This window comes from Carcharhinus amblyrhynchos, chromosome 2, assembly GCF_965287045.1.
Source record: "Carcharhinus amblyrhynchos chromosome 2, sCarAmb.v2.hapA, whole genome shotgun sequence".
In the NCBI taxonomy this organism is placed as follows: domain Eukaryota; kingdom Metazoa; phylum Chordata; class Chondrichthyes; order Carcharhiniformes; family Carcharhinidae; genus Carcharhinus; species Carcharhinus amblyrhynchos.
In genome coordinates, this window is record NC_137325.1 from 90,673,053 (window position 1) to 90,701,034 (window position 27,982).

Here is a 27,982-nt window from a genome sequence, read left to right on the forward strand (position 1 = left end):
CCTATCCAATCCTTTGATCATCTTGTATGCCTCAGTCAGGTCACCTCGTAACCCCCTTCTCTCCAATGAAAATAACCTTAAGTCCCTCAGCCTTTCTTCATAAGACCTTCCCACCATACCAGGCAACATCCTGGTAAACCTCCTCTGCACCCTTTCCAATGCCTCCACATCCTTCTTATAATGTGGTGACCAGAACTATACGCAATACTCCAAGTGCGGCCACACCAGAGTTTTGTACAGTTGTAACATGACCTCACGGCTCCAAAATTCAATCCCTCTACCAATAAAAGCTAACACACCGTACGCCTTCTTAACAACCTTATCAACCTGGGTGCCAACTTTCAGGGAGCTATGCGCATGTATCCCGAGATCTCTCTGATTGTCACTACTAAGTGTCCTTCCATTAACCCTATATTCTGTACTCCTGTTACTCTTACCAAAGTGAATCACCTCACACTTTTCCGTATTAAACTCCATCTGCCACCTCTCGGCCCAGCTCTGCAGCTTATCTATGTCCCTCTGCAAACCGTAACATCCATCCTCACTGTCTACACCTCCTCCAACTTTGGTGCCGTCAGTAAATTTACTAATCCATCCTTTTACACCCTCATCTAAGTCATTTATAAAAATGACAAACAGCAGTGGCCCCAAAACAGATCCTTGAGGTACACCACTTGTAACTGAACTCCAGGTTGAATATTTCCCATCAACCACCACCCTCTGTCTTCTATCAGCTAGCCAATTCCTGATCCAAACTGCTAAATCACCCTCAATCCCATGCATCTGCATTTTCTGCAATAGCCTACCATGGGGAACCTTATCAAACGCTTTGCTAAAATCCATATACACCACGTCAACTGCCTTACCCTTGTCCACCTCTTTGGTCACCTTTTCAAAAAACTTGATAAGGATTGTGAGGCACGACCTACCCTTCACAAAACCATGTTGACTATCCCTAATCAATTTATTTCCCTCTAGATGAATATAAATCCTATCCCTTATAATTCTTTCCAAAACTTTGCCCACAACAGAAGTAAGGCTCACTGGTCTATAATTCCCAGGATGGTCTCTACTCCCCTTCTTGAACAAGGGGACAACATTTGCTATCCTCCAGTCTTCTGGCACTATACCTGAAGCCAATGACAACATGAAGATCAAAGCCAAAGGCTCTGCAATCTCCCCCCAAGCCTCCCAGAGAATCCTAGGGTAAATCCCATCCGGCCCAAGGGACTTATCTATTTTCACACTCTCAAGAATTGCCAACACCTCCTCCTTAAGTATCTCAATCCCGTCTAGTCTACTACCTGGTATTGCAGTATTCTCCTCGACTACACTGACTTTTTCCTGCGTGAATACTGATGAAAAATATTCATTCAGTGCCTCTCCTATCTCTTCAGGCTCCATGCACAACTTCCCACTGCTGTCTCTGACTGGCCCTAATCTTGCCCTAACCAATCTTTTATTCTTGACATACCTGTAGAAAGCTTTAGGATTTTCCTTGATCCTATCCACCAAAGTCTTCTCATGTCCTCTTCTAGCTCTTCTTAACTCTCTCTTTAGCTCCTTCCTGGCTAATTTATAACTCTCCAGTGCCCTAACTGAGCCTTCACGTCTCATCTTTACATAAGCCTCCTTCTTCCTCTTCACCAGAGATTCAACTTCCTTATTACACCACGGTTCCCTCGCTCGACCACTTCCTCCCTGCCTGACAGGTACATATTTATCAAGGACTCACAGTAGCTGCTCCTTGAATAAGCTCCATATTTCAGATGTTCCCAGCCCCTGCAATTTCCTACTCTACCCTATGTATCCTAAATCTTGCCTAATAGCCTCATAATTACCTTTCCCCCAGCTATAACCTCTGCCCTTCGGTATATGCCTAAGCCTTTCCATTACTAAGGTAACCGTAACCGAATTGTGGTCACTATCACCAAAGTACTCACCTACCTACAAGTCTAACTCCTGGTCTGGAAAGACATAAATTGATGAGGAATAATTGGGATAGGAAAGGGATTCTTGCTTATTTTTAGCACTGCTCTATGTTAGAATAATGAAGTTGAGAAGTGGAGGAGGGTGCAAAAGTGTCTTCATTACATGTGGTTTTTAGATGGGTCTATTAGTGGAATAGAGAAACCTAAGTTAGCCTCACAAAAGTAACGACATCCTGGCAGCTTGGGTGCAATGCTTTCATTGTCTTTCTCCTCCTTGTTTTTTTCCTCTTTCTCCTCTGTGTTTTTCACCTTCTGTTTCTCCTTCAGATCTAAATCTCACAGCTGTACAATGTTGTACATAGGGCAAAAATACACAATCGTTCTTGAGATGCTGGCTGCAGAAACTGAAGGATGTTTTCCTGATTCGACAGATACCTGAAGCACATCTTCAACATTCCAATGGCTTGGTTGATAACATGTCTGGTGATGATATGGCAATCATTGTGACACTCCTGATTCTCAGTTCTCGAGTGTCGTCGAGAAGTGTCACAACTACATTTTAAGTCAGTATTTCTGTTCTTGAGTGGCCAATTAGTAGGACTGCTTCTAAATGTGAGGGTGGACTCCCTCAGGTTTGTGGTATGTTGAGAATTGCATTGTGCATTTTGTCCACTTAAGTCTGCCATATGCACACATACCAGCAGAGGAAGTTTATGTTGAAGTAATGGGAAACATGTTTTCACAGCACGTGAAGTTCTGATTCTGAATGCTTCTTACCGAATATCTGACTGTTTCTTTGCAAGAACTTTATAATCATGATAGCATGATGACAGCTGCCTCAGAAATGCAGATAGCTGCCTAAAAATCTTATTTGGATGTACACAAGCTTCACATTGAAGGAACAGAAGCCCTTACAATTAACAAATACCTCTGTGATCTATGGGTGCACTTACTGCTACTGATGTACTAACTGCTACTGGTGTGTAGTCTATGCTGCACCCTGCAGCTGTCGGAAACCAACTGGTGACACAAACACAAGGATCACTCATTCAGCCTGATTTTACTGATGGAAATGTAGGCGTAATTAGCAAGCTTGGTAAACTAGCTATGAAACACTTGCTTTACGCTTTCATTAACTGCCGTCAGATAGATCCAGCATGTATGGCTCAGACTTGGAAGAAGTCAGAAGCAAAGTGATTTTGGCTTGTGATGACTTTATAGCCACTGTAAAGCAGGGGCTCAGGGTCAAGCTGGATGCAAGTATCTGCTCCCACCTGATGCAATATCTTGAGCCTCTTGAAAATCTACTATTCAGACACGCCAAGAAAACTTTGGACCCTATGTGCAGGGTAGAACCTCCTGTGAGCTGTATACTTCTGCTAATCCCCTCTTTGCTAATCCACTCTCTCCTGTAGAGCTGCAAGTCTGCGGCCAGCAGCTATTGCTTTGCTGAAGCTGTTCATCTTGGCACTCATTTGAGGCTCTGTCCCAGGCAGTGATGAGGATACCCATTCTGATTTAATCAATCAAGCATTTAAAGTGTAGCTCAGGTTTCTGAACTATAGAGTAAACTTTCAAAATGTAAAAAATAACTTCTCAGTGGAAGTACTGTGGACAAACCCTTTCCCACTAACAGGACAGAAAACAGCTGTGAGCACTAATTACTTACTGCCGTATTTCCCTGAGATTTCTTTCAGCCCCCTTAAGCTATCGTGTTTTGGCTTTAAACAGGTGAATCGCAGTAAGGCTGTAAAATTTGTGAACCTGGCATTAAGCATAAAGACGAAGGTCAGTATTACTCTGATTGAACAATAAAAATACATTGATTGACAACAGGCCTCCCCCTGAGGTGTTGCAGCCCAAACTGCTCCGCTCAAATCAATGGAAGGTGGTGAGTTGGAGCTGCCTTCCAGAAGTGTTAATATTTTAGCTTTTAGTGCCCTCCCTGTGCACACCCAAAACCACAAACCATTCCAACAGCAAATTCACCTGCCCTCCCCCATGTTTAAAGTTTATTTATTAGTGTTACAAGTTGGCTTACATTAACACTGTATTGAAGTTGCTATGAAAATTCCCTGGTCGCCACATTCCGGCTCCTGTTTGGGTACACTGAGGGAGAATTTTGCATGGCCAATGTACCTAACCAGCACGTCTTTGGACTTTGGGAGGAACCCAGAGCATTTGGAGGAAATCCATGTAGACATAGGAAGAATTTGCAGACGCTGCACAAACAGCTGAGAATCAAACCTGGGTCCCTGGTACTGTGAGGCAGCAGTGCTCACCACTGCGCCACCGTACCACCCCAATGTGTATACTTACGTTGTTAAAATGAGTCAAAAATGATACTTTCCTCAGTTTGGGAATGAAGATAGATGGAGTTTGAAGATCTCACTTTGCTATTGAAAATGTGAGATCTAATTTTTTTCAAACCTACTTCATATCATTCTTACTTGGTCAGATACTGTAATGTGCTCCGGTTCTCTCCACAAATGCTGCCTGCCCTGCTGAGAAGTTCCAGCATTATCTGTGCTTTTTTTTATTTTTAGCACCTACAATAGTTTGCTTGTGTACACAGTTTTCCTCCTGACACAAAACAAAACACAAAGCCCACAAAAATAACCCCACTTATCCAGCCCATGGTGTTCTCTATAATCTGGACAAAATGTGCAGAACAATGTGTATTTCAAAACACATAACGAACATTAACATCACTTCTTTTTTTATCCATTCATAGGATGTGGGCATCATTAGCTGAGCCAGCATTTATTGCCTATCCCTAATCACAGCCAGGAGTGTGAAGCAGACAGTTTGGGGCTTATTTACAGTTACTTTACTTTGATTGGTCTTCATGTTAAAAGAATGCCTTGATTTTGAACTCTCAAATAATGTATAAAATCCAATACAGCAAAAGCTGATTTAGTACCTGCATAAATACCTGATCCAAACACTGAAGTTCATTGTACTATTCTCATTTACTTTCACATGTAGATCTCTTGAGCCAAGCATAATATTTCTTCACAAATTAGTTGTATATTTATCAGAATTAATCTAACAAGTTTAACAAGTTCATTAACAAGTTTAAATGCTGGGAAAATTAACTGTGACAAAATAATGAATTGGAGCCCTGTTTGTTCATCGATATATCCAATAATTTCTTTTCAGTACTTCATTATTTCTGCCTTTGGTCATTTTCGTTTAATTTAATACTCCACCTGCACCAGTGAATTTGGCACAGAACCAGATTGAGAGAAACACTATTTTAAAATAGAACAATGCCTTTGAAAGGGTGTCTGGGCATTTGACTATTAAAAGAAAAACCACAGTATGAATATAAACTTGAAGCTTTATTTTTTTTAATTCTCGCAATGACTTGCGCCTTTTGGGAGCAAAGGCAGTAATGCTGAGAATGAGCTGCACATGCCATGGCAAACAGCAATATATGTGTTGAGGAATAAATGAAGTAATGTGTGCCATGTTCAAAACTGTGAAAGCAATTTTGGAATTGCTGGTATCTGTTCCACACCTGTTGTGGTTATATTTCATACGTTGTGTCATCCAGATGATTATTACTAGCCAAGAGACTTATTTGGGTTGGAATGACATGGCGCTCAACCCTATCAAATCAGCATGTTCATCTATCTATATTTCTCATGATATAATTGTTGGGTCACATTATTAAGAAAGATGAACATTTAGAATACCATTCTTCCGATGAAGAGCCACTTTCCACATTTGTCGTCTATCTAGCATTGGCCTGTTAATTTTCCACTTAGCATGTTGAAACAGTGTTAAAACTTTGAAGTTAGATTTATTAAAATATTGTTGCGAAACTTATTCATGAAGAGAAGTCATACTGGAGCCTCATTTAAATGTCACATTTCTACAGTTATCGAAAATAGTTGGAGATCAGCTTAGTAGGAATAAACTTGGATATTCCTGCGTACCATATGAGCATGCATGTGCTTACCATAATTGTATGACATTCCTTTGTGCACTATTTTAACAGGGGTCTTAGCCCATTTAAAATTAACTGATTAATGCCTACATTGAAAATAGAGTACAGAGTAATGCCATTTGAATGCAATGAGCATACAGGATATTATTGTTGCGAACTTTGATTTCTACTCTTTAACTCATCCAATATTTGTTGCTGAGCCTTTATTGCCCTTGAGAAGCTGGCGGAGAGCCATCTTAGAGTCATAGAGGTTTCCGGCATGGAAGCAGGTTCTTTGGCCCAACTTGTCCATGCTGCCCTTTTTTTAACCACTAAACTAATCCCAGTTGCCCGCGTTTGGCCCATATCCCTTTATACCCATCTTACCCAAACTATCTAAATGTTTTTTAAAAGACAAAATTGTACTTGCCTCAACTACTACCTCTGGCAGCTTGTTCCAGGTACTCACCACCCTCTGTGTGAAAAGGTTGTCCCTCTATCCCTTTTGTATCTCTCCCCCTCACCTTAAACTGTGTCCTCTAATTTTAGAATAACCGACCTTTGGGAAAAGATGTTGGCTATCTAGTTGATCTATACCCCTTATTATTTTATAGACTTTTATAAGAACACCCCATGTCTCCTACATTCCAGGGAAGAAGTCCCAGTCTATTCAGCCTCTCCTTATAACTCAAACCACCAAACCCCGATAACATCCTAGTAAATCTTTTCTACGCTCTTTCTAGTTTAATAATATCCTTCCTATAATAAGGTGACCAGAACTGTATACAGTTCTTGAATCACTGTAATCCATCTAGTGTGGATATACCCACAGTTTTGTTTAGGGGGTTTCAAACTTTTGACCCAGTGGCAGTAAAGGAAGGGCAACATAATTCCAAGTCAGGGTGGTGTGTAGCCTAGAGGGGAACTCTCAAGTGGTGGTGTTCTCATGCATCTTCTGCCCCGGTTCTTCTGACTGGTGGACGTTGAGATGACATTGAAGGAGCATGGGTGAATTGTAGCAGTAGATTTTGTATATGGTACACACTGCTGCCAGCGTGTACCAGTGGTGGAGCTAGTGAATGTACAAGTGAATGAGGTAATGATTAAGTGTGTTGCTTTGTCTTGGAAGGTATGAAACTTCATGAGTGTTTTTCAAGCTGCACTCGTTGAAGCAGGCGGACATTATTCCATCACACTTCTGACCTGCGCCTTATAGTTGGTAGACAGGTCATAGGGAGTCAGGAGGCCACAAAATTCTTAGCCTCTGATTTGCTCTTGTAGCTGGTCCAGTTAAATTTTTGCTCAATTGTAACCTCCAGGAAATTGATGGTGTGGTATTCAGCTGAAGTAATGCTGTTGAACATCAAGGGGAATTGGTTCGATTCTCTCTTGCTGTGGGTGATGATTGCTTGGTGAAAATGTTATTTGTTACTTATCAGCTTTAGCCTGAATGTTCTCCAGACCTTGCGTATAACTTAACTAAATAAGAGGGGAATTATTGGTTATGGAGTAATTAACCTTTGTTAAGTAAAATACTCTAGCCAGTTAGAGTTTGGGGAATATAGTCTGCCATGTTCTGATGATATGTTAATCAATTAGTCAGTAGGGTTGGTGGCCTAATATTGAGGCTTAATTTACATATGACTGGGAATGCTTGCTACGCATCATGAGACAGCTCGCCAGTGACAAAGATTCTAATTTTGCACCAATGTGTCACTAACAAAGAGGCCCTGGCAGAGGACATAATGCAAATAGTGGTGGGTGGGGGAGACAGGAGTGGCCAGGAGAAATGAGGAAAGAATTAAAATGGTGGGAGAGGGGTGGGCCGGGAGGGGAGGCAGTTACTGGGATAGGGAGAAAGCAAGCAGAGGGAAAGGGGTGACTGAAGTTGTGGTGGCAACAATCAGAAGAAGAACAGAGACTGAGAGTGAAGAGCTATGGGAAAGGTGAGGTGATTGGGTGCAGTGGGGGCAAAAACGGAAAGTGAGGGGGTGATGAAGGGGAAATGGGGGGGTGATCAGGATGAAGAGAGTCTTTGAGAGATTTGGGACATCAACTGGCAGGGCTGCAGTCACTGAGAATTGGGCTAATAACTGGGAGTAAGGCGGCAACTAGAGGAGGATTACACAAATTGGAAGTGAGGGAGGGGTTAGAGTTTGGGCTGACAAAAGTCTTCAGAGGTGCATGTCAGCTTACGTTAGAGGCAACAAAATAACTGTCCAATTGAGAATGACTAGTTAGGCTGCAGGCAGACTACAATCTCTTGAATGCAACCAATAAGGCACTGGGTACATACAGAGCAGTTCGTACTGGGACCAGTTCTGAGTGTGCCAATTTTAGGCACTGACTTAGAAATCTCCTTTATAAAAGCAAATTTCTGCAGATGTTGGAATCTGAAACCAAAATGGAGATGGCCAGAGTTGATTGGAAAGGGAGCAAAAACAGGAAAGACAGTGGAACAGAAATAGCAGAAGTGTTTGGGGGTTATTCAGGAGGCACAACAGAATTCATTCCAAGGAGGAAGAAACGTGCGAGGAAGATGAGGCATCCATGGCTGATGAGGGAAGTCAAGGACAACATAAAAGCAAAAGAAAAAAGCATACAAAGTGGCGAGGATTAGTGGGAAGCCAGAGGATTGGGAAGACTTTAAAAGCGAGCAGAGGACAACTGAAAAAAGCAAGGGAGGGAGAAAATGAAATATGAGTGTCAGCCAGTTAGTAATATAAAAGAAGATAGGAAGAGATTTTTTCAATATATAAAAAGTAAGAGAGAGGCAAAAATAGCCATTGGACCACGAGGCTCTAGAAGTAATAATAGAAAACAAAAAAAAGGCAGAGGAACTGAATAGTTACTTTGCATCAATATCCAGGGTGGAAGATACCAGTGGGATGCCAGAGCTCCAGGAGAGTGAGGAGGCACAGGTGAATGTAGTGGCTATCGCTAAGGAAAAGGTTCTAGGGAAACTGAAAGGCCTGAAGGTCGATAAGTAACCTGGACCAGATGGACTACACCCCAGGGTTCTAAAAAAGATAGCTGAGGAAATTGTGGCGGCATTTGCGGTGATCTTTCAAGAATCACTGGAGGCAGAGAGGATACCAGAGGACTGGAAAGTAGCTAATGTAACATTGTTGTTTAAGAAAGGAGCAAGGCAGCAGATGGGAAATTTTAGGCCGCTTAGCCTGACATCAGTCATTGGCAAGAAGTCAGCATCCATTATTAAAGATAAGTTCGCAGAGTACTTGGAAGTGCATGACAAAATAGGACTGAGTCAGCATGGCTTTGTCAAGGGGAGGTCATGTCTAACAAATCTGTTAGAGTTCTTTGAGGAGGTAACAAGGAAGTTAGATAAAGAGAACAAGTGGATGTGATTTATTTAGATTTCCAGAAGGTCTCTGACAAGGCACTGCATAGGAGACTTAAATAAGTTAAGAGCCCATGGTGTTAAGGATAAGATCCTGGCGTATTTAGAGAATTGGCTGACTGGCGGAGAATGGTGGGGGATAAAAGAGTCTTTTTCAGGATCACAGCCAGTGACTAGTGTGTGCCTATGGGGTCGTTGCTGGGTCCACAAATTTCACAATATACATTAACGATTTGGAGGAAGGAACTGAAGACACTTGCTAAGTTTGCAGATGATACGAAGATATGTAGAGGGATAGGTGGTATTGAGGAAGCAGGAGGGTTGCAGAAGGACTTGGGCAGGTTAGGAGAATGGGCAAAGAAGTGGCAGATGGAATACAATGTGGAAAAGTGTGAGGTTATGCAGTTTGGAAGGAAGAACGGAGACATAGACTATTTTCTAAATGGGAAAATGCTTAGGAAATCAGAAACGCTAAGAGATTTAGGAGCCCTTGTTCAAGATTCTCTTAAGGTTAACATGCAGGTTCGGTCAGCCGTTAGGAAGGCAAATGCATATTAGCATTCATGTTGAGAGAGCTAGAAGACAAGAGCAAGGATGTAGTTCTGAGGCTGTGTAAGGCTCTGGTCAGACCCTATTTGGAGCATTGTGAGCAATTTTGAGCCTTGTATCTAAGGATGGATGTGCTGGCTTTGGAAAGGCCCAGAGGAGATTCACAACAATGATCCCTGGAATGAAGAGCATGTCGTATGAGGAACGGTTGAGAACTCTGGGTCTGTACTCGTTGGAGCTTAGAAAGATGAGGGGGCATGTCTTATTGAAGGATACTGCAAGGCCTGGATAGAGTGGACGTGGAGAGGATGTTTCCATTAGTAGGAAAAACTAGAACCGGAGGCACAACCTCAGGCTAAAGGGACAATTCTTTAAAACAGAGATGAGGATGAATTTCTTCATCCAGAAAGTGGGAAATCTGTGGGACTCTTTGCTGCAGAAGGCTGAGGAGGCCAGACCATTGAGTGTCTTTAAGACAGAGATTGATAGGTTCTTGATTAATAAGGGGATCAGGAGTTATGGTGAAAAGGCAGGAGAATGAGGATGAGAAAAATATCAATCATGATTGAATGGTGGAACAGACTCAATGGGCTGAGTGGCCAAATTTTGCTTCAATGTCTTATGGTTTTATGATCTTATGTCGAGGGAGGGGAGGTAGGATATGATGAATCAGAGTACCAGGTGGTCAGTCAGTGGGGTTGAGGGAGTTTATTTTATTCATTCGAGGGACATGGTCATGGCTGGCTGGCCAATATTTATTGCCCATCGCTAATTGCTTTTGTATTGAGTGGCTTGCTAGGCCATTTCAGAGGGCAGTTGAGAGTTAACCACACTGCTGTGGCTTTGGAGTCACATGTAGGATAGACCAGGTAAGGATGGCAGATTATCTTCTCTTAAGGACATTAGTGAACCAATTAGGTTTTTCCAACAATTGACGATGGTTTCATGGTCATCAGTAGATTCGTAATTCGATATTTTTTCATTGAATTCAATTCTACCAACTGCCAAGCTGCGATTTGAACTTGGGTCCCCAGAACATTAGCTCAGTTTCGGGATTAATATGTTAGTAATAATACCATGAGACCATTGCCTGGTAGGGGTAGGGATACCTAGGGGGCTGGGGAACATAGCTGAGATGTAGTTGGGAGGTGGTCAGCTGGGATAGATGGGTAGACAGGGGGTAGAGGATAGTCAGAGTGTAGCAGGGGAATTGGGTGAGGGTAGTGGGAAGTGTTGGGAAGGTAGTCCAGGCTGTTTCCAGGGATAGAGTTGGGGGAAAAGTTAGAGTTAAGGAGGGTAGTCATGGGGTTGGGTATGTAGTCAGGAGGGTGATTAGTGAGGAGTAGATGGATGGTGTGAGTATTTGGGGGTTCGGTGTGGGTCAGTACTATAGTTATTCAGGAGTTAGAAATGGTTTTAATCCTTCTAATTTTTCTTGGGCAACAATCCTGCTAAGAAAGTTGAAACCATCTGAAGTCTCAGATTTAAACTGCTCCAAAGATGTGCAGGTTAGGTTGATTGGTCATGCTAAATTGCCCCTTAGTGAGGTGGGGGGATTGGCAATGTAAATTCATGGGATTATGGGGATAGGGCCTTGGTGGGATTGTAGTCGGTGCAGCTCAATGGGCTGAATGGCCTCCTTCTGCACTATAGGGTTCTCTAATTCTCAACTTCCCAGGTAATTTCTGTGCAGTGCTCTGAAGATCAGAAGTTCTGGACCATTAGGAAAGATTGTCAAAAACATACTCATAATTTTGGATGACCGCAAAATTACAGAGAGTTGAAATGTAAGAGGTCAAGTAGGGTCACATTGGAATCAGCAAATCTATAGATAAGAAAGTCATGGATGAAGGTTTCAACAGCACAGAATCTGAGGCATGGACAGTATCATGCGATATTAAGGAGATGGAAATAGACAGTCTTAGTGATGGTGTGGGACAAATGTCAAAATGCTGCCTCAAGTAGCCATCTTTAAGTAATTGTTACATAAGGATCTGCATGACGTTACTACCATTGAATGTATGCCTGCACTACAAGTAGGACATGACACAAACATTATAATTTTTTAGGGGGGGAAATTACTTCACCACTTGGCATTCCTTTGATGCTCTCAAGACCAATAATTTTGAAGCTGATCTCTTAAAAGGCAGTCAACATCCTAAATAGTTTCATGTTAGCCAATTTTGTTCTGTTGAAGTCACCTTATTGTGCAAACAGAAAAAAAATTGAAGTGTTCAAAGTGCTGATCGCAGTGGCCATGCCGTACAAACTGCACAGATTACGATTGAATTTTTGTGTGAATTGTTGCTGTGCACACAAGTGGCCAAACGCTGTTCCTAATTGTGAGCCATTTCAGCAGCAGAAATAATAATGGTGAAAACAAAGCAGCTGTTCCCTTCAGAGTCTCTCCATTCATACAGCAAATTCCTTCCTCTGCTCAACAATGACAGGACTGCAGCTATTTAACTCTTGTGTTTACCACCTTCCAGTGCTGAAGAATTGAACTGTTGTCGGATTTTGCACATTTATTTGGGCCAGGGGCTTGTCATTGCAGGACAGCATTACTGAATAACCATAATGATTGCTTCAAGTCCAACGTTTTTCTGATACCTTTCCATTTTATAGTTTTGTTATTACATTTAGCATTCTTTCTATATCTTCTGCAAAAGATGATTTGTGGTGGATGGGGGAGGGAAAAATAACCTTTGTACAATGTCTGTCCCTCTTCTCCCTGACCCATTCAGAGGGAATCCTAACAACCAGCTGTAAATCTAACTTCTCTGCTTTGTTTCCTAAAATATTGTTCAGTTAGTACATTTCTTGTCCTCACCAAAGCTATTTAAACTATTTAAATGTTTAGAATTGCAACACATACTTGAGTATCGGAGTTATTGCACTTTTGCTTCTTTGGGCAGATCCCTGTGCTGTCTTTCATGCAGATGTTTTAAACAAGTCGTGAAATCGGTAATTTACTTATCTATTTACTAATATAAGTGTCTCAAGTAGACACATTAACACAGCAATGAAGTTACTGTGAAAATCTCCTAGTTGCCACACTTCGGTATTTGTTCAGATGCACTGAGGGAGAACTTAGCATGACCAATTCACCTAACCAGCACTTCATTAAGATTGTGGGAGGAAACTGGAGACCCGAAGGAAACCCATGCAGACACAAGAAGAATGTGAATACTCTGCACAGACAGTGACCTAAGCTGAGAATTGAACCCTGGTCCCTGACGATGTGAGGCAGCAGTGCTAACCACTGTGCCACCGCATGTCCAAACCAGTTTCCTTTGGAACCCTTAAAACCCCATTCCTATTTTTTAATTTTATGCTAGTTTACTGGGACTTGTCTATAAATCCTTTCTGTTCTGCTGTTGGTGCTTTTTAATGTGCAGTTGACCATTGTTCCATCTATCTGTTCATTTATTAAAATGATTGCAGTACACCAGTGAATAGGCCAGAGGTTACTGGATGTGATTTAGACAGAGTGACTGGGAAACCTGTACAGAGAGATGAGGGTTTTAGTTTAGAGAAACCAGTTTGAATATGTGGCGCAGCTGCTTCACGTTTCTCCATAAACTACAATTAAGCAGGTCGAGAAAGGACATTTGTAGCTCCCCATCAAACAAAACCTTGGAATTTGCAGTTTTTCCGTCAAATTCCATTTGTTCCTGTTATTTTGAGTGCCAAACATCTACAGTTACAGATTTAGAATTTTCTCCAACCTCTAAACTGAAAGGTTTCTGAAATGTGTTTGGTGTCCAACTCCCAGTGCCTGGGGTGTTAAGGGAGAAGGTCCAAGTACTCTGGTGGTCTAGTCAGAAGATCTGTCCAAGAACGCTCCTTAGAGAGAGATTGAGGGAGGCTGCTTATCACTCAAAGCACCATCAATTTTGTTTTCAGACATTCAAGTTGGACAAATGTTTTAAAATTTGGGTGGTCACGATCTAATGTTCAAGCTTAAATTGATTTAAATGTTCTCCTGTATAAAATACTAAGGCAGGAGTGGAAGCATCATAAATCAGTTTAGAAGTACCAGATGAGAGAGGAGAGAAAAAAATCAGTCAGCGATCCCACCCATGGCTCCTGGAAAATGTGAGAATGTGGGAGCATTGGGTGTGGACACGATTGGAAAGCTGTGATGCTCCCTTGACCAACAAGTCTGATGACAATCACTTTCTCACTCAAATGACCAACCACCTATTCAACAAGATACCCAGAAGGCTGCAGCTATCAGACCATCCCCCCGTAAGAATCACGGCCTCCAGAGAGAGACGGAGGAAGAAGAAATTGCCAAGTGAAAAAAAAAGACTTGTTTTTCCCAGTACTAGTTGAAAACTGAACTGATAAAAAGTTTTTCTCTCTCTCCAGCAGAATTAAATGCCTGTGCATTTCACATGCTATAATGGTTCTTTGGCTCAAAGTCTGCAAGTGTGCAGTAGCCAGATAAACTGCCTCTCTGACATGTTGCGCACTTCAAATGTTTATTTATTTGTACCTTGTACCAAAGTGCATAACTGGAGTTCTGTTCCTTAAAGGATGATAGTCATCTAGGGATAGCAAAGGCTAATCCCATTTTGTTATCATTTTGAAGATAAAACCAGCTGTGGCCAAGATAAACCCAACTACTTTATCTCAACGATTGTAAGCAATAATGAACAAAATGAGAATGCTGAGACGTGCTCACGTGCAGCACTGAGTACTGTATTCTTCTCCATTTTCCCCCTAAAATTCAGCCAAGAACCTAGCAGCACTGGCCCTCAGGACAGTATTTGAATGTTTGCCTGAAACATTATTTTATTCAGCAGCATTTGTCTTGGCTACTGCAGAAGGAGACTCTTAAATGTCTAGCAAACAATTAAGTCTACTAAGCTATTAATAACCACAGCAATAACAATTTTTAAAATGTATTCAAATGCATAATTTAAAAAGAAAAATGACCTGCTAATCTGTTACACATCTTGAAGGCTAGGAACAAAATGTTTTTGCTTATTTAGACTACTGAAGTGTGACTGTTCATAAAACAGCGTCCTTATCTAAAATTGGAAAGGATTTATTAAACAATTTTTTTGGTGCCTAATTTGGGAAAAAAATTATATGCAAAGATAAGCTACCCTAAAAAATATACAATCTTTTGAAAAAAGACAGATGTTTATAACTCAAGAAGTTTGTTGTAAAACATCTTTTTCAATTCCTAACTACGCTTACAAACCCATACTTAACAGAAACAGAATTCAACATTTTTCTAAAGTAAAAAGACTCTTTATTGGATAATTTATGAAGAGATTATGTCAACATTTATAAAAACAACTCTATAGTTTGCAAGAGTCAGCCAAAATTATGAATATAATTTTCTGCAGTATAGCAGGCCCATGCAAGAAATGCTTAGGGCTATTAAACTCTGCTCAATTAGTGAATACAAATGGCTCAAAATTCTTGAAGACCAACTCTGCTGGGGTGAATTCAGCAGTATGGAACCCTTATCTACCCATGTTCAAAGAAACAGACCCAGTTGTTAGGACAGGATTGTACTTTTTTGCGTTTAGGACAGGACTCATATACCCTTGAGGGCTTCTCAATTTTCAATCGTCATCACCACAACATTCTACCTGAGATACCCTGATCCTCAGACACTTCCAAGGATGAATATAAAGCCTCCTTTTATAAAAAAAAAGTCTTCAGCTATAAAGACACCTCTTCATTGGCAGGACCAAGACAAATGTTTTCCAGAGTACTACCTTAGTGTGGGTAAGTCTTTCGAACTGACTCTCTCAGTATTATTTATATTAGCTCTCAGTTTTGAGAGTTCTGTTGAGGATTTCAAATGGAAATGTATTTTTTCGGATCTGAGCATCACTGGCTATGCCAGCATTAATTGTTCTTGAGAAGGTGCTGATGAGCTGCCATCTTGAACCACTGTAGTCTCCACGGTGTAGGGACACCCACAGTAATGTTAGGGAGGAAGTTCCAGGATTTTGACCTAGTGGCAGTAAGGAATCCTAAAATATTTCCAAGTCAGGATGGTGAATGGCTTGGAGGAGAAATTCTACGTGGTAGTTTTCCCTCGCATCTGCCACCCTTGTCCTTCCAGGTTTAGGTCACAGGTTTGGAAAATACTGCCAAAGGAACCAGGGTGAGTTCCTTCAGTGCATTTTGTAGGTGGTACACACTGCTGCCACTGTGTTTCAGTAGTGGAGGGAGTGACTGTTTATCGTGCTGCATGCGTGCCAATTGAGCAGGCTGCTTTGTCCTGGATGGCGTTGAACTTCTTGAGTGTTGTTGAAGCTGCAGTCATCCAGACAAGGAGAGAGTATTCATCATATTCCTGACATGTGCCTTGTAGATGGTAGAAGATTTTGAGAGTCAGAAAGTGAGTTACTCACTGCAGAAATCCCAGCCGCTGACCTGCTCTTTGACCCACAGTATTCATATGGCTGTCCCAGTTCAGTATCTGGTCAATGATAGCAGGGGATTCATTAATACTAATGCCATTGAATCTCAAGGTGCAATGGTTAGATTCACTCTTGTTGGTGATCGTCATTGTCTGGCACTTGTGTGATGTGAATGTCACTTGCCACATAGCCCAATATCGAACATGATCCAAGTCTTGTTGCATATGGATGCAGATTGCTTCATGAGTTGTGAATGGTGCAGAACATCTGCAAACATCCGTACTTCTGACTTTATGATGGATGGATGGTCAGTGATGCAACAGCTGAAGATTGTTGGGCCTAAATCACTACCCTGAGGAATTCCTGTAGTGATGTCCTGGAGCTGAGATGACTGATCTCCAACCATCATCCTTTGTGCCAAATATGATTCTGACTCATGGAGTGTTTTGCTCCTGATTCCCATTGACTTCAGTTTGCTTGGGCTGCTTTCTGTCACACTCGGTCAAATGCTTTCCTGATGTCAAAGGCAGTCACTCTCACCCTACCTTCTGAGTTCAGCTCTGTTGTTCATGTTTGGACCAAGGCTGTATTGAGGTCAGGAACTAAGTACCCTGGCGCAATCCAAACTGAGCGTTAGTGAACAGGTTATTGCGGCATAAGTGTCACTTGAGAGCACTGTCAGTGACTTCTTCCATCACTTTGTTACTGGTGGACAGTTGTTGACTGGGTTAGTTTGTCCTGTTTTTTAGATGAGACATCGTTGGGGAATTTTCCACATTGCCTGGTACATGCCTGTATTGTAGCTGTACTGGAACAGTTTGGCTAGACACATGAACTTTGGACCCTTAGAGGATGAGAGGGGGGACTTAGTGGTAGGGGATGGGGAAATGGCTGAGGTCTTGAATAACTTTTTTGTTTCGGTCTTCACGGAGGAGGACGTGAATAATTTGCCGGGTGTTAGCGATGGAAAGGTGGTAGGACTGGAGGGTCTCAATGACATTATTGTTACTAGAGAGGTGGTGCTCGACAGACTGGAGGGACTGATTGTGGACAAGTCCCCAGGACTGGATGGAATGCATCCGAGGGTTCTGAAAGAAATGGTGGAGGTGATAGTGGATGCCTTGGTGGTTATTTTCCAAACGTCGCTGGATTCCAGGGAAGTGCTGGAAGATTGGAAAACAGCTAATGTTACGCCGTTGTTTAAGAAGGGTGGCAGGCAAAAGGCAGGGAATTATAGGCCGGTTAGTTTAACGTCTGTTGTAGGTAAAATGTTAGAATCCGTCATTAAGGAGCAAATAGCGAGACATCTTGAGGGGAATTGCTTGATAGAGCAGACGCAGCACGGTTTCGTTAAGGGGAAGTCGTGTCTGACGAATTTATTGGAGTTCTATGAGGATGTGTCTAGGGCGGTGGATAGAGGAGAGTCGGTGGATGTGGTCTTTCTTGATTTTCAGAAGGCGTCTGACAAGGTACCTCACAAGGGGTTATTGCAGAAGGTAAGGGGGCATGGAGTTGGGGGTAGAGTGTTAGCGTGGATAGAGGATTGGTTGTCAAATAGGAGGCAGAGAATGGGGTTAATGGGTGCTACTCGGATTGGCGGTTGGTGACTAGTGGAGTGCCCCAGGGGTCGGTGCTGGGGCCTCAGCTATTTACCAGTTATATAGATGATCTGGAGGAGGGAACCGAGTGTATGGTGTCGAAATTTGCTGATGACACCAAGATTGGTGGAACGGCAAATTGCGCGGAGGGTGTGGAGAGTCTGCAGAAGGATCGAGATAGGCTGGGCGAATGGGCCAGGAACTGGCAAATGGAATTTAATGTTGGCAAGTGCGAGGTGGTCCACTTTGGTAGGAATAATGGTAGGAAGGACTATTACTTACGTGGCGAAAAACTGCAGCAGGCGATGGTGCAGAGGGACCTCAGGCTCCTTGTGCATGAGTTGCAAAAACCCAGCCTGCAGGTGCAGCAGGTGGTCAGGAAGGCGAATGGGATGCTGGCCTTCATAGTGAGGGGGATTGAATATAAAAGTAGGGAGGTCTTGCTGCAGCTGTATAGGGCATTGGTGAGGCCGCAGCTGGAGTACTGTGTGCAGTTTTGGTCGCCGTACTTACGCAAGGATATTTTGGCCTTGGAGGGAGTGCAGAGGAGGTTTACTAGGCTGATGCTGGAGTTGAGGGGGTTGAGCTATGAGGAGAGGCTGAATAAACTAGGCTTGTACTCGTTAGAGTTTAGAAGAATGAGGGGAGATCTCATTGAGACATATAAGATGATGAATGGAATGGATAGGATAGAGGTGGAGAGACTCTTCCCACTCAGAAAGGACAGTAGGACTAGGGGGCACAGCCTCAAGATAAAGGGGGGGGCGGTTTAGAAAGGAGTTGAGGAGGAACTTCTTCACTCAAAGGGTGGTGAATCTCTGGAATTCTCTGCCCGTTGAAGTGGTGGAGGCTGCCTCGCTAAATATTTTTAAGACGCGGGTTGATGGGTTTTAGATAAGAGAGTGGATTAAGGGTTATGGGGAGAGGGCGGGAATGTGGAACTGAGCCACGGCAGATCAGCCATGATCTTATTGAATGGCGGGGCAGGCTCGAAGGGCTAGATGGCCTACTCCTGCTCCTATTTCTTATGTTCTTATGTTCTTATGGCTAGTTCTGGAGCACAAGTCTTTAGTACTGTTGCCAGATTATTGTCAGGACCCGCAGCCTTTGCAGTATTCAATGCCTTAAACTGTTTCCTGATAACAGGTGGAGTGAATTGGATTAGCTGAAGACTGATACCTATGATGGAGGCGGGGGGTAGGGGGGGACGTTGCTCAGGAGGAGGTCATGATGAATCACCCACTTGGCACTTTTGGCTGCAAATTGTTGCAAATGCTTCAACCTTATTATTTGCACTGATATGTTGGGCTCATCCATTACTGGGATATTTGTGGAGTCTCTACCTCCAGTTAGTTTAATTGTTCATCACCATTCACAACTGGATGTGGCAGGACTACAGAGCTTACGTCTGTTGATTGTGGGGCTGCTTAGGTCAGACTATTGCCTGCTACATCAAGTGTTTGGCCTGCAAATAGAGCTCAATGTTATAGCTTCACCAAGTTGACACCTCATGTTTAGAAGTACTGGTGGCGTTCCTGGCATCCCCTCCTGCATCCTTCATTGAATCATGGTTGATGCCCTGACTTGGTGGTAATGGTAAAGTATGCTGGGATATACTGGGCCATGAAATTACAGATTGTGATTGTATACAACTCTGCTGTTGCAGGTAACCCACAACATCACATGATAGCTAGATTTGAGTTGCTGAATCTATTCGAAACATATCCCATCTAGTGGAGAGGTAGTGCCACATAACATGATGCAGAATATCCTCAGTGTGAAGGTGGGATTTCATCTCCACAAGGTCATTACCCCTAGCAATACTGTCATGGATAGATACATGTGCAGCAGGTAGATTAGTGAGGATGAAATAAGCTAGGTTTTTCTCTCTTGTCGGTTCCCTCACCCCCTGCTTCAGACCCAGTCAAACAGTTGTGTTCTTTAGGACTCAGCCAGATCAATCAGGAGTGGTATTACTGAGCCACTCTTTATGATGGTCATTGAAGACTTCCATGCAGAGTACATTCTGTCCTCTTGCCGCCCTCATGAGTGGATTTCCTGGATAACTGAACCCCAATATGTCCCCAAGTAGGAGGGACAAGTGGAGGCATTATCTCCATGTGAAAAACAGATTAAAGGAATGGGCTGAAATCATGACAGAACCAGGTTCCATCCCAAAGTCTAGTCCAGGCAAGAGACCCAACTGCACTCAAAGCTTGGCCATGCCTAGAATTTTGGACCCATATTATGTAAGCCAATGTTCTCTTCATAGAACAACCTTGTCATAGCATCATGTGGCAAAAAGCAGTCCTACAGTCACCATATCTGTATCAGTAACATCACTTGATCCTTGGCAATCTAATGAGTGCTGGTGTATGCATAAACCTTGAATGTGGAACCTCAACCTGATGATGCTACTTTGGAAAGGACAAAGAGGAGTTACCATAGAAACCACAGAAATGTTGCAACACATTTGGCCCATCTTGTCCATGCCAGCCTGAGAACATCCAGGTGCCCTTTCTAATTACAAATTCCTGCACCGGATCCATACACTGTCGCTTATAACACTTAAGGTGCAGATCCAGGTACTTTTTAAAAGGGTTTAGGGATCTGCCTCCAGACATCCACCCAACTTTGCGTAAAAAAGGTTCCTCCTCACGTCCCACCCAAAAAGGATTAGATCCTGTTGACCTAAAGTTGTTACAGAGATCATAAAACTGGTTTTAAACTCAAACACAGAGTGAGCCTTTGGCTTAGTGATAGCATTTCATAGTTAAAAGTCCTAGATTTCAAACACTCCTCCAGACAGTCATGGTGAGGAGAGCCTGGAGCTCTGGCTTAGAATTATGGGTTGACATCCAGTGGGATACTTATGTCTGGTGAACTTGATTGGCTCTCCTCATTATATGAGTTATTGTCACTCATAAAACACTCATCATTTAGGACGAATCATCTGATCGGCTGGTAGAAAAGTGGTTACAACTAAGGAAGGAGCTTTCACATTCATTTATCCATGAATCCTCTTGCTACTTAATATTATAATGCAAGATGAATAATGTAAAGATACAAAAATAGCAACTGAAAGTCAGGGAGATCTCTCATCCATGGTTCAAGGTGTTATTTAATGTTTCATCTGCAGGAATTCAATTTGAATTCAAAAAAAATCTGAAACTAAGAACCTACTGATGACCATGACACCATTGTCAATTTTGGGAAAAACCCATCAGGTTCACTAATGTCCTTTAGGGAAGGAAATCTGCCATCCTTACCTTGTCTGACTTACATGTACCTCCAGAGCCACAGCAATGTGGTTGACTCTCAACTGCCCTCCAAGGACAACTAGGAATGAGCAATAAATGTGAATGCATTAAAAAAAAGAAAATACCTGCGTTTCTTTGCCATTTTAATCGGCAACATAAAGGTCCACAGTTGAAGTGTTCACCTTTCATCAGTGACACTGTTACTAGAAAGGTTATGTGGGGGTCAGCTGAAATGGAATGTGCAAAATGAGAAAAACACAATCGTGTAGGATGAAATTACAAAATACACACAGTCGGTGCATATTTCACTGATACAGAAACCGCAATAAATTTGATAAGATCACATATTTCTGGTTAGGTAAAGGGAGGCAGTATATAATGGGATTGGTTACTCGTATGACAAGAAGATAAAACTAGGCTGCGGTTGATGATTTATGTACTTTTTATTGTAACGTGAAATCCTGTAAAAAAAGTCTTATGTATATTAGATTGTCTTAATCAGTGAGTTTATTTGATTTGGACTCAGCCAAATCAGTAGTTGATGTTTTCCATCATTGAATGAGAGAATCCTTTAATTAAAATGGGCTTATGTCAATCTATCCTTACTAGTCAACAAATGTTAGTGTTGATCTGTTGCTACTAGGTTTTGCAAGGACTTTTTGTTTCATTAGTTCCACTTAGGGCTTATCAGCAATTAGCCTGCAGGTTCTTTATGCACATGGAAGCACGTAGCACACTTAATTGGTTTTCCATTCCTGTTACTGAAGTTGATTGGTGTTTGGGAAAGCTTCATTAACCTGTTTTCAAACTCAGGAACGTTTACAATATGTGGAATGTTCTTCTCTAGATCGAAACCAAAGATTTTGATGAAGGATTCACAGCTCTCTTACATTTCCAACATCTGTAGGGGAGGGAGCTGGGGCGGGGGAAGGGAGTGTGGAAAAATAAAATGTCAAATCAATCAGCTGCAATGTACGTATATTAAGCCGGAAAATCCATTCACCTTGCTTGGAGCTCACCAGGAAGATTGCAATTTAAGCTGGACCCATTGCTCTGAAATTTGTGGGATGCTTTGTTGGAAGTAGAATCTCTATATCGGGGAGAAGGCATGGATTCCCTATGTCAGGAGTTCCTGCTTTTATTACTCATGAAAGCATTTAACATAATTGAGTATACCTGGCAACTGGACCAAATTTATGGTCCAAATTTGAGAGACGTTAATCAATTCATTGATGTCACAATGTGACTACTCCTAACGTGCTCCTGCGTGCAACACCCATGTTACTGCCGTTCCTAGTGTTGACATTGCATTGGCCACACCAGATGAAGCTGGAAACACAGCTGTGATACTTTAATAACTTCAGGGATTCCATAATATCGGCTCGCTTTGGCATCTAATTTTACAGCCTGAAATGTAAGAGCATTATATTTTATCATCTCCCAGGTTCATTTTCCTTCTACTTCTACATGATACAACCTTTGTAGTTTCAATAGAGGTGCAGACAGACTTCTCAGCTCCCTACCCTGACTGCTGAGATCCTCTTGGCCAATAAGCTCTGAGCTTTGGAGCCTGTGTAGACCCTACCAAAGGCTGCGCCATCTGCACTTGTGCTGGGGCAAATTCAACCATTGGGACCCGAGACAATATGTGGTTACTAAACTGAGGGGAGAAAGAATGGCTGAGTGGAAATTTATTGTGGAGTTGCTGCTCTCATCTCCTCTTTCTTCCTTTCATGAATTAGACACACTCTCCTCCTATGGGTGCTGTTGGCGAACCCTTTGGTGCAGTTCCGTGTGACTCTGTGAGGCCATGACTGATATATTCGTAAGCCGATTTAATATGGCAGACACATTGTCATTCAGAGACTGCGTGTATGTTTAAGTTTATTTATTATTTATTTAACAAATCATTTATTAGTGTCACAAGTAGGCTTACATTAACACTGCAATGAAGTTACTCTGAAAATCCTTTAGTTGCCACACTCCAGCGCCCGTACAGGTGCACTGATGGAGAATTTAATATGGCCAATACACTTAACCCGCACGTATTTTGGACTGTGGGAGGAAACTGCTGCGTCTGGAGGAAACCCTGGCAGACACAGGGCAAACTTGCAGACTCTGCACAGAAAGTGACCCAAGCTAGGAATCGGACCCAAGTCCTTGGCAATGGGAGGCAGCTATGCTAACAACTGTGCCACCATACTGCCCTGAATGTGGTCACTGTATAAAAGGACTTAGTTGATTAGGTAACATGATGTTCCACGGAATTGTCCATGCTATCGATAGCAGATCACATCACTTCAATGCCTTGTGCTATCAACTCTCTCAAACTCCATTCTCATTGCAATCATAGTTCGTGTGCTTGGGAAACCTGTCAGTGCATTGCACATTGTCCACTGCTACTCAATGATTCTCCAATTATAGTACCTTCCCTTGAGGTACAACATCTGCTTCCAGCTGAGTAAAATTTGGAGATGGCTGCTGCTTCTGATGTGAACACTCCACTGCTGTGCCTGCTGCCACCATCAGCTTTTGGTTATTGTGAGTGTGTGTGAATCTCCAAGTGAAGACCCAATGACTTGCCTTACTGGTTCAACTAAAGTACATCTATCTGAGCTGTTGAATGGTCTGCATGAGGCCAATGATGTGTTTCCCCTCAGATCCTCTGAGGAATCACCATCACTTATTTTGCACACACGAAAGGCCCATTGGCAATAAAAGATATGAATGAGTCCTGTCAAGTTAAGAATGTTACAAGTTATTGTGAAGAGGATGATCATATTTCATTTGCTGCTGGAATCATGTCAACATGACTGCATGCCACACAACATGTGGGTGCTTTTTATTTGATTGTGTCACAATCCCCATCTCCCCATCTTGGATAATAAAGAATGCTGAAGCTCTACTAATCGCCAGTGATCTAAGCTTGTCAACAGGGAATCTACACTCCCTCTTCCTCAGCACCTAAGCTCTCTTTTTAGACAATGAGGGAAGTGCGTGAAATGTAATGTGTTCGCTCGATGAAGGCAGTTCAATTGGTGAGGATGGCTATCAAGAGAGATATCAAATTGCTTAGGGATGAGGGTGAGTAGGTGGGGTGTGAGGAAAGAGATGCATGGTTCATTGGAAAAGGTGAGTGGGTGTGAGGAATGGTGTAATGGAGCAGGTTTCAGTCAGGAGAGTGAAAGAGGTGAAGCACGCAACACAATGTAGGTGAATGTGCCACTGTATTCATCTTTCATCACCTGCTTAGGCCATTAAAATGCATCAGTGAATCTGGGTGTGGTACTGAGACTCTGCTGCTGATCTTCTGGGTCACTTCCAGACATGCCTTTTTTTGGTGTCACCGGCAGGTTCCTTCCTCCTACTGCCCCCAACAGCCCATCAAAGGAGCTCTTACTGAAACACGGCTCTTCCATTGCCTGATTCATTGTCACACTTTGTCTTTTGTTGTTTTCAACCCCAGTCCTCCAAATTTCAGAAAAATAAGCAAAATACTGCAGATTGTGGAATCTGGAAACAAGTACTTGCACCTCATTCAATTTGGTCTACTGTATTTGCTACTCCCAATACGGTGTCCTCTACACTGGGGAGACTAACACAAACTGGGTGATTGCTTTGCAGAACACCTTCGCTCATCCCACAAGCATGACCCCAAGCTTCCTGTGGCTAGCCATTTTAACTCAGCACCTTGCTCTCATTTTCACATGTCCATCCTTGGCCTGCTGCAGTGCTTCAGTGAAGTCCAATACAAGTTGGAGCAGCAGCATTTCAGCTTCCAATTAGGCATATTACAGCCCTCAGGACTCACCATTGAGTTCAGCAATTTCAGACTGTGACCTTTCTCATCCATCTTAAACCCTTTTTTAAAAAAATACCTTATATATTTATTGTCTCAATGCAAAAACCCTTCCATCATCCCTCTCTCCCCACTAGCCTCCCACACCGAGCCATCTGCCTTTTGTTCTTAAGATTGCCATATCTTGTTACAACCTCTCCTAGCAACAGTATCAGATCCAACACAATTTCCCTCTGACAAAGAGTCAAAAGGTTTATTTCTGACAAAGAGTCAAACGGACTTGAAACAATGGGTAGGATTTTATGGCCTCACTCGGACGAGACCGGAAATTCCTGCCCAAGGTCAATGGGGATTTTGTAGTCAGACCCTTGCCCGTGCCAGTTCCATGGTGGGTGAAGTGGTAGAGTTCTGGCCACTAACTCTGTTTTCTCTACAAATGCTGCCAGACCCACTGAGTTTTTCTGGCATCCGCTGTTCTTCCTCCTAACTCCACCTTTAGATTGGCTTTTTAAACACCAGAGATGAAATTGCCTCCTGTGGGTCCTTATTACATTCACTGTCATGCTTTGGATGCAAGGCCAAAAGTAAAATGCTATTGAAATGGTTGATTTAAAATATCTCTGATAAATGTGCTGAACTCAAATGGTTTCTGATCCAATACATAACTAGCCTCACTCGTCTTGAAACCATCAAATCCCGCCTGAGGTTGATGGACCTTCCAATTGTCTGCCCCTCACCCACTCCGATTCCTTTGGTGGGTGGGGCGGTAAAATTCTGGCCAATGTGTCCAAGTTAATAGCATGGCTATTACGTTACTGGTTCATATCTTTCTGAATAATATCACCCTGAGAATTCAACAAATTCAAAATAGTGGCAGTAGTAAGTAGTCTTATAATGCCAGGTTAAAGTCCAACAGGTTTATTTGGTAGCACAAGTTTCAGAGCGTTGCCCCTTCATTGTGCTACCAAATAAACCTGTTGGACTTTAACCTGGTGTTGTGATACTACTTATTATGCTTATCCCAGTCCAATGCCGGCAACTCCACATCGTAAAAATAGTGGATAGTGATGCTATTGTTCTGCCAAAAGTAGGTTAGATCTTCACCCACTGGGGCCTAATGACACCATTCTAAATATAGAATCATATATTTGGAGTTGTGGTGTCTGTGCAAATACCAGCACCACTGGGCACCTACTGCATAGACTCAATAGAGTCTTGTCTCTTGTTACTTCATGAAATCTGATAAAACATTTTAAAGCCCAAAATGTTCCTTGTGCTGGTCCCTTGATGGGACTCTACACTGAAATAGCGATCAGAATTAATCAGATTGCCATTCAAATGTGTTGTTTTGAAACTCCTATGTGTTCTCCATATGATTATTGTTACCTCTGACCATACAGAATGCATCAATAATGGGATTTCTCAGAGAACCCAGAATTCTGTCAGATCTACCCCCAGGATTGTACAGATGAATTTAAAGGGGCAGCTAGAGAAGTGTACAAGGGAGGAAGAAATAGAAGGACCTGCTGATAAGAGTTTGATGATGAAGGGTGGCAGGAGGATCACCCATTGCGCATTAACATTGTGCATTGCTGAGGTGTGGCTACTGGTAAGATTAATGCTATAGCTATAAATTAATTCTAAGGGCCAGCAAACGCAAGCAGCAAATTCGAATCCAGTTGATAGACAACATAATCAAATCTTGGACAACTGTTTCGTGATACAATGGTGCAAATTTTCCTGTCCTGGCCACCACGGAATCATAGCAGACGAGAGGCGGACCATGGAAAGGTCAGCTTACCTCGGGCGGGATTTTCTGGTTTCAGTGCGAGTATGGCCGGAAAATCCCACTCACTCATATATCTTCTTGTAGAAATTTCTATTCTTTGTAATCCATTAGTTTTATCCATCCCTGCAATCAGTTTTGCTGTTTGAAAAAATATTCCTAATGACTTGTATGTTTCTGGCTGAAGCCTGTGTGCCTTGAAGATCTTTAAACATTTTTTGCATTGGATATGGGACCATATGACTGAAAGTAAACAGAAACTGTGGAGTTGATTAAATGTTCTCAATAACTAAATATAAAAGAAACCAGCGTGAAGCAGGAAAGTCAATATTTCTTAGAATATGAGTATAAGAATAAAATGTTCAGCTCCTCACCCTTTTCCATTTTTAAAAATTAGTGTATGGTTGATCTCTTTCTTACCTCCATTTACCCACTTTTGTTCTGCTTCATTTGATGTCTTTACCTCACACAATCTGGATTGTGAGTTAAATGCCATGCAAGACTAAATATGTCAGAAACTGACATTGCCATAGCACCTTCAGCAAACTGTGACATTTCTAAACACGAGAAAGCACTGAGCTAAACAAAAAGCTTCTGGAGCAATCACAAATAATGCCAAGAATAACAGAGATTGGGCATTTGGATAAGTAAATACATTAGTGTACTGGTTAGATGATTATGCAGATAATGTATCATTTAACAAAACAACGAAACTCAAAAGATTGATGCAGCGAGTAAAAGATTTGATAGCAGTTTCAGCATCAAGAAGTTGTCAGTGTTGTATGGTGGTTCATTATAAACATCATCAATCAAGGCAACTTAAGATGCAATCAAGCATATGGAAAATTACATCTACAACAATATATACTTTATCTCAAGTTACACAACAGGGCTAATTTTAATTTCAGGCAGATAACAGATGGGTGACAAGCACTTCACACACAGCCTACTTGTTGTTATCGATGTGAGGCTTGTGTTCTAAGGTCTAGGCCTCAGTTATGTTTTAAAAATGAGCTTTGGATGTCAAGGGTTAGGCTGTTGTAGCTCAGCAATTGTAAACTCAGTTAGCTCCCATGCTGAGTCACTCCACAGTTGAAGCCTGGCAACACAGAAGGAGAAGAAAACAGTTCGGACCAGTATTCCTATTTCCCTATTTTACTGGTGTTCCATTTTAAAGTACATAAGACCAGTTCAAACCAGTCTTCTTATTTCCTCGTTTTACTGTTTTACTCTCCTGGGGAGGGGAGTGGATAGAACCAAAGCATAGACAATTTGGTCCATTGAGCCTGCACTGACTCTCTGACACAGTATCTTACCCAGGCTTTCTCTCTTGCCCCATCCCCTTAACGCCACACATGGGTTGGAGGAA